Consider the following 7,175-nt stretch of genomic DNA (forward strand, 5'->3'; position numbering starts at 1 on the left):
AACAGAGCATGCACAATGTCGGCACTAGTACAGTGTATATCCACCTTTCGCAGCAATGCAGGCTGCTATTCTCCCGTGGAGACGATCGTAGAGATGCTGGATGTAGTCCTGTGGAACGGCTTGCCATGCCATTTCCACCTGACGCCTCAGTTGGACCAGCGTTCGTGCTGGACGTGCAGACCGCGTGAGACGACGCTTCATCCAGTCCCAAACATGCTCAATGGGGGACAGATCCGGAGATCTTGCTCGCCAGGGTAGTTGACTTACACCTTCTAGAGCACGTTGGGTGGCACGGGATACATGCGGACGTGCATTGTCCTGTTGGAACAGCAAGTTCCCTTGCTGGTCTAGGAATGGTAGAACGATGGGTTCGATGACGGTTTGGATGTACCGTGCGCTATTCAGTGTCCCCTCGACGATCACCAGTGGTGTACGGCCAGTGTAGGAGATCGCTCCCCACACCATGATGCCGGGTGTTGGCCCTGTGTGCCTCAGTCGTATGCAGTCCTGATTTTGGCGCTCACCTGCACGGCGCCAAACACGCATACGACCATCATTGGCACCAAGGCAGAAGCGACTCTCATCGCTGAAGACGACACGTCTCCATTCGTCCCTCCATTCACGCCTGTCGCGACACCACTGGAGGCGGGCTGCACGATGTTGGGGCGTGAGCGGAAGACGGCCTAACGGTGTGCGGGACCGTAGCCCAGCTTCATGGAGACGGTTGCGAATGGTCCTCGCCGATACCCCAGAAGCAACAGTGTCCCTAATTTGCTGGGAAGTGGCGGTGCGGTCCCCTACGGCCCTGCGTAGGATCCTACGGTCTTGGCGTGCATCCGTGCGTCGCTGCGGTCCGGTCCCAGGTCGACGGGCACGTGCACCTTCCGCCGACCACTGGCGACAACATCGATGTACTGTACGCCCCACGTGTTGAGCAATTCGGCGGTACGTCCACCCGGCCTCCCGCATGCCCACTATACGCCCTCGCTCAAAGTCCGTCAACTGCACATACGGTTCACGTCCACGCTGTCGCGGCATGCTACCAGTGTTAAAGACTGCGATGGAGCTCCGTATGCCACGGCAAACTGGCCGACACTGACGGCGGCGGTGCACAAATGCTGCGCAGCTAGCGCCATTCGACGGCCAACACCGCGGTTCCTGGTGTGTCTGCTGTGCCGTGTGTGTGATCATTGCTTGTACAGCCCTCTCGCAGTGTCCGGAGCAAGTATGGTGGGTCTGACACACCGGTGTCAATGTGTTCTTTTTTCCATTTCCAGGGGTGTAGTCACGAGCCCAGTAGACGCACTGCATGCCAAGTCGTGTTGTAAGCAAACGCACTCTTTGTCAGTCGTCTGCTGCCGTAGCCCATTAACGTCAAATTACGCTGCACTGTCCTAATGCATACGTTCGTTGTACGTCCCAAATTGATTTCCGCACTTATTTCACTCAGTGTTGCTTGTCTGTTAGTATTGACAACTCTACGCAAACGCCGCTGCCCTCGGTCGTTAAGTGAAGATCGTCGGCCAGTGCGTTGTCCGTGATGAGCGGTAATGCCTGAAATCTGGCATTCTCGGCACACTCTTGACCCTGTGTATCTCGGAATATTGAAACCCCTAACGATTTCCGAAATGGAACGTGCCATGGGTCTAGTTCCAACTACCATTCCGCGTTCAAAGTGTGTTCATTTACCCCGTGCGGCTATAATCACGAAGGAAACATTTTCACATGAATCACCCGAGTACAAACGATAGCTCCGCCAACGCATTGCCCTTTTATAACGTGTGTAAGCGATATGAGCGCCTTATACATATTGCTGTCCCATAACTACTGTCGACTCAGTGTATGTAACTATTGTATCATTATTTTGTATTACGTTTTCTTTCACTTTCATTTATATATCGAAGTAGGTAAAAAGACGAGGGCTAGTAGAAATCCTTGGGTAACAGAAGAAATATTGAATTTAATTGATGAAAGGAGAAAATATAAAAATGCAGTAAATGAAGCAGGCAAAAAGGAATACAAACGTCTCAAAAATGAGATCGACAGGAAGTGCAAAATGGCTAAGCAGGGATGGCTAGAGGACAAATGTAAGGATGTAGAGGCTTGTCTCACTAGGGGTAAGATAGATACTGCCTACAGGAAAATTAAAGAGACCTTTGGAGAGAAGAGAACCACTTGTATGAATATCAAGAGCTCAGATGGAAACCCAGTTCTAAGCAAAGAAGGGAAGGCAGAAAGGTGGAAGGAGTATATAGAGGGTTTATACAAGGGCGATGTTCTTGAGGACAATATTATGGAAAGGGAAGAGGATGTAGATGAAGATGAAATAGGAGATACGATACTGCGTGAAGAGTTTGACAGAGCACTGAAAGACCTGAGTCGAAACAAGGCCCCGGGAGTAGACAACATTCCATTAGAACTACTGATGGCCTTGGGAGAGCCAGTCATGACAAAACTCTACCATCTGGTGAGCAAGATGTATGAGACAGGAGAAATACTCTCAGACTTCAAGAAGAATATAATAATTCCAATCCCAAAGATAGCAGGTGTTGACAGATGTGAGAATTGCCGAACAATCAGTTTAATAAGCCACAGCTGCAAAATACTAACACGAATTCTTTACAGACGAATGGAAAAACTAGTAGAAGCCGACCTCGGGGAAGATCAGTTTGGCTTCCGTAGAAATACTGGAACACGTGAGGCAATACTGACCTTACGACTTATCTTAGAAGAAAGATTAAGGAAAGGCAAACCTACATTTCTAGCATTTGTAGACTTAGAGAAAGCTTTTGACAATGTTGACTGGAATACTCTGTTTCAAATTCTAAAGGTGGCAGGGGTAAAATACAGGGAGCGAAAGGCTATTTACAATTTGTACAGAAACCAGATGGCAGTTATAAGAGTTGAGGGACATGAAAGGGAAGCAGTGGTTGGGAAGGGAGTAAGACAGGGTTGTAGCCTCTCCCCGATGTTATTCAATCTGTATATTGAGCAAGCAGTAAAGGAAACAAAAGAAAAATTCGGAGTAGGTATTAAAATCCATGGAGAAGAAATAAAAACTTTTAGGTTCGCCGATGACATTATAATTCTGTCAGAGACAGCAAAGGACCTGGAAGAGCAGTTGAACGGAATGGACAGTGTCTTGAAAGGAGGATATAAGATGAACATCAACAAAAGCAAAACGAGGATAATGCAATGTAGACAAATTAAGTCGGGTGATGCTGAGGGGATTAGATTAGGAAATGAGACACTTAAAGTAGTAAAGGAGTTTTGCTATTTGGGGAGCAAAATAACTGATGATGGTCGAAGTAGAGAGGATATAAAATGTACACTGGCAATGGCAAGGAAAGCGTTTCTGAAGAAGAGAAATTTGTTAACATCGAGTATAGATTTAAGTGTCAGGAAGTCATTTATGAAAGTATTTGTATCGAGTGTAGCCATGTATGGAAGTGAAACATGGACGATAAATAGTTTGGACAAGAAGAGAATAGAAGCTTTCGAAATGTGGTGCTACAGAAGAATGCTGAAGATTAGATGGGTAGATCACATAACTAATGAGGAGGTACTGAATAGGATTGGGGAGAAGAGGAGTTTGTGGCACAACTTGACCAGAAGAAGGGATCGCTTGGTAGGACATGTTCTGAGGCATCAAGGGATCACCAATTTAGTATTGGAGGGCAGCGTGGACGGTAAAAATCGTAGGGGGAGACCAAGAGATGAATACACTAAGCAGATTCAGAAGGATGTAGGTTGCAGTAGGTACTGGGAGATGAAGAAGCTTGCACAGGATAGAATAGCATGGAGAGCTGCATCAAACCAGTCTCAGGACTGAAGACGACAACAACAACAACAACAACATATCGAAGACGTTACGACCGTCAAATTTGTGCTGAATCTGACTGTAATCAGGATTAATATTCATATTCCTTTGGGATGGGGACCACTGATGCCGAGGAAGCTCGCAGCAAGGCAGCGCGTGCGCCAAACAGGTCAGTAGTCGGCTGGCGAATGCACAGTGTCTTGTGCTCATGTAACGCTGCCTGTTATTCTGGGCTATTAGGCAAGAAGAGTATAGGAGCAGATAAAGTGTAGGTGCGTCTTGCCCTAAACTGTGTTCATAAGGCTTAGATGGATGTTTTGTATGATGGAAAATTAACTGCACGTAATGTTATATGATGACTTGCAAACAGTAGTCGAGCTGTATGGCGTGGAGCAACATTTCTGAGCACCTTCAAAATGTGCGAAAAGCTATCATCCTTTAAATCTACAGTCGAAATCTGATATTTGCTTGTAACAATTTTGTAGCAGGCCAAAAACTTATGTTTTTACCAACTTTTCGCAATATAAAGAGAATTTTTTCTGAATTAAATGTTTGGTGATCAAGAAAATTCTTCCGTTCCTTACAATCGATAACGCTCTGCTTAAGGGAGTTGTCTTTGGCTTCTGATGGTTGGGAAAAAATTACTTTTAACATGCAAATAGACAGATTGGACTCATTCACTTTTTCATTGACTGATTTACAGGCTTGCCCCTCCTATTATTTAACTTGTAATTGCGAAAGCAAAATATAAATGCAGTTATAATTTCACTTAATTCCTTGCTTTGTAATGGGACTGGTGTGGACAGCTTCTGAGAACTGGCCACGTGCTCCAAATGTCTTTGAAAAGTATGTGGCTCACAGATTTCGTATTCTTCTGCTTATACAGTCAAATATCGTGCAAGGATGATAAATGGTTTTTTAATCCACAACTCGCTTTGGTATTAAATCTACTATGCCTTTGTAACATACTGGTTAAAAGATTCATTCAAATCCATTAAGTGTGGAATAAGTTCCTCAAAAAAAAAAAACCTTCCTCTAGTAAAAAATCTTTTAATGTTGTCAAGCAATCAAATTCATTACAGTGAATGCACATTATCCAAAACTCTTTCCTTTCCTTGAAAGCAGGAACTCATTACAGTTCATGCAAATTGTCAAAATTTCTTTCCTTATCTCGAAAGCAAAAACTTTCTATATTTTATTTGTTTACTTTGGAGCGTTAAATTAAGCTAACTGATCTTTATAAAAATGTCACTAAAACAACCTTTTTAAGCAATCAATTCCTATCAAATAATCCAGTGTTGAATTGAAATCTGTGTTCTAAAAGCAAATCACGGAACTCGCATCTCAGGTCAAAAACGTAGAATTTAGGTAGTAATGGGCACTGATTCACATTAGTGGGCGAAGATGAAAATTTTTGCGTGAGAAGGATACGAACCCGGGCCTCCTGTTCACTAGGCAGATGCTCTGACCACCCTGAACTGCTCCCACCTTTTTTTTTTTTCGAGGGGAGGGGTCAGGGAACAAGTTAAACAAAATATCTCTATTGCTATAAGTATAAATACAACGCAAAGGCAGCCCTTCCGGCGGAGCCAACATTAGACACTATACCTGAACAAGGGGTGCAAACGTCTTCATTAACAAGGTGTGAGAAAGTAAGCAGGCTAAGAGCTGTGACGCAGTAGACAACGAGGGAAGAGAGGCCAGGGGCCATCCATTATCTCCGAGGATGAGGTGTGGGGGCGGAGTGGGCGAGGATCAACATGCAAAGCCTGACCACGGTGTCCCCGGCACCACTGCCGGGCAGAAGTGCACTAAAGGAGGGCGGAAGGCAAGTGGGAGGTAGAGTAGAGTTGAGGGAATGACTGGCTTGCTCTGGTATAATGCATAAAAGAAAGTGGTGCGTGTCCATGCGCCTACCCCGCTTTGGGGTATGTTATAGAAATGTAGTGAGGGTAGTCTCAGACTCAGTGGGGTGGCAGGGACTGTCGTCCGCGTGTGGCACCATCCAGCTAAGCGGAGGTGACGTAAGGATCGCGCGCAGGTAATTGGCGAAGAAAGTGTGGTAGCTCGGTCGATGTTAGATTTCACTGTGAGCGGTTTGTAAGTACTGCCAGAAGTCAAGGCGTGATTTATTGCCATCGGCATACACTTAAGTTACCGACCATTCCTTGACCCATACAATCCATGATAACTGGTGGCGGGGAAGTGAGTATCTTGAGGATGGATAAAAAGCCCATGGGCGATTCGAGTCCGGCGGCACGTGGAGGTCGCAGGCGACGAATCGTCGACCCAGTTTCCAGACGTCATCGGCAGCACAGGTTGGCATCGTCCGTCACCCACGAGGTGGCAAACTATACAAAGCGGTGTGCCGACAATCCGACTGCGTAAAGACGTTGATTTGTGGCGAATTATCCACATGTGACATTATACCATGTTGACCGCCATTGGAGGAAGGAAACGCTGGTGGGTATGTCGCCAAACCATAGGTCACCTTTTCGATGGATGTTTGAGTTCGACTTGTTGCGTGATATGCAATGGAGTAGTGGGGGGGGGGGGGGGGGGGGGGGTAGAAATCTTTAGTTCGAGGAAGGCGCGTGGGTGTTAAGTGAGTGTGGGCGTAATTGAAGTCAACGATGAAATCAGAAATGTTTGCCAGATGGTGCGTGATGTGGCCTACTGGCACTGCCAGAGATACGGTCGTGGACATAACAACGTCCAGCAAGCTGCGCATAAGGGAGGCCCTACCGTTCCGCTGCTTGTGCATTGTGACCACGTGCATGGTGACAAATATTGAACTACATGGAAAAAAGCACTCCGCCGTGAGGTAGCGAGTGGCCTGCCGGGACCGTCCGACCGCCGTGTCATCCTCAGTGGATGATGCGGGTAGGAGGGGCGTTATGATGGTATTCTTGACCGAAACCGCTACTATTCGGTCGAGTAGCTCCTCAGTTGGCATCACGAGGGTGAGTGCACCCCGGAAAATTGCAACAGCGCATGGCGGCCTGGATGGTCACCCATCCAAGTGCCGACCACGCCCGACTGCGCTTAACTTCGGTGATCTCACGGGAACCGGTGTATCCACTGCGGCAAGGCTGTTGCCCATTGAACTACATGAAAAGAACGTAAATTAGTTACAAACTACGGCCTGCACACACTTTACTCAACACGTAAACGTCACTACTGATATTCGGATTTAGGTTATGAGATGTTCGATACGCCTCCCATCACTGGCGACGATGTGGCGCAGATGAATAGCGAAATTCTGCATGACCCGCTGAAGTGTCGGAACATCGATGCTGTCGATGACCTCCTGAATGACTGCTTTCATTTCAGCAATGATTTTGGGGTTATTGCC

General features: G+C 46.6%; 1 pseudogene; it reads right to left on the reverse strand.

Annotated features, from left to right (window-relative positions):
* Positions 1–6,802: 6,802 nt before the first annotated feature.
* Positions 6,803–6,920, reverse strand: LOC126196893 (5S ribosomal RNA; annotated as a pseudogene).
* Positions 6,921–7,175: the final 255 nt, after the last annotated feature.

Source organism: Schistocerca nitens, chromosome 7, assembly GCF_023898315.1.
Source record: "Schistocerca nitens isolate TAMUIC-IGC-003100 chromosome 7, iqSchNite1.1, whole genome shotgun sequence".
Classification (NCBI taxonomy): domain Eukaryota; kingdom Metazoa; phylum Arthropoda; class Insecta; order Orthoptera; family Acrididae; genus Schistocerca; species Schistocerca nitens.